Source organism: Neomonachus schauinslandi, chromosome 8 (genome assembly GCF_002201575.2).
Source record: "Neomonachus schauinslandi chromosome 8, ASM220157v2, whole genome shotgun sequence".
NCBI lineage: Eukaryota > Metazoa > Chordata > Mammalia > Carnivora > Phocidae > Neomonachus > Neomonachus schauinslandi.
The window spans coordinates 20,251,346-20,252,295 of record NC_058410.1 but is presented as its reverse complement, the minus strand read 5'-3'; positions in this window follow the sequence as shown (position 1 = coordinate 20,252,295).

Sequence of the window (950 nt, the reverse complement as noted above, 5' to 3'; positions counted from 1 at the left end):
GAAAGAAAGAAAGAAAGAAAGAAGGAAAGAAAGAAGGAAGGAAGGAAAGAAAGAAGGAAAGAAAGAAAGAAAGAAAGAAAAAAGATTTACAGCTGTTTAGATACATTTGCAAACCTCAATATTTTTACACATTGGGACAGATCCTTAGTAAAATTACAGCTGTAAACAGATTATATGCATCAGCCTGGACAAATACAGATGTATCTAATTAGATTTAGAACAGTAGCCTAGACTTTATATACATTCACTATGTCGATATCATGTGCCTTTGGGGTCTGCCCTGTGGGAGATTCTGCATTCTCCGCTAAGACTTAGTTGTGCAGGAACTTCACCAGAAACTCCACAGCCCTTCTGTAGCTCAGGGAACTCCAAGAGATGAATGAAACAGGAAACAAAAATTCTAATCCTTCCTTGGAAGGAAGCCAGAGACTGCTATTATGGGAGAAACAGTTCTCTTAACCTGACTTGGCACATTTCCCTTCGATTTCAGGTAGAAATGTGACCAAATAGAGTGAGGTGTTATTCTCTCTATACCTCTACACAAAAAAGGGCTTGTAGAATTTATAAAGTCCCAGGGAGGGAGGTGGGGATGGGGGAGGGTAGGGAGGAGTTCCTCTGGATGGAGAAATTGTAACAACAGCAACTGCTGTCTCCTCTGAGGGAAATAACATAGTGGCTGCAACATCATTGGTCTGCAATCTTAGCAACCACTCTCTACAGCAGAGGGCACAAAAGAGCAGACCACAACCCTCAGACATACATGAGCTTTTATTTAATTCCTTGCGGAAATATAAATATTGGAAAATTTCACAGGAATATACAAATTTTTCTTTTTTTTTTCAAGATTTTATTTTATTTATTTATTTGAGAGAGAGATAGCAAGAGCAGGAGCACAAGCAGGGGGAGTAGGAGAGGGAGAAGCAGGCTCCCACTGAGCAGGGAGCCCGATG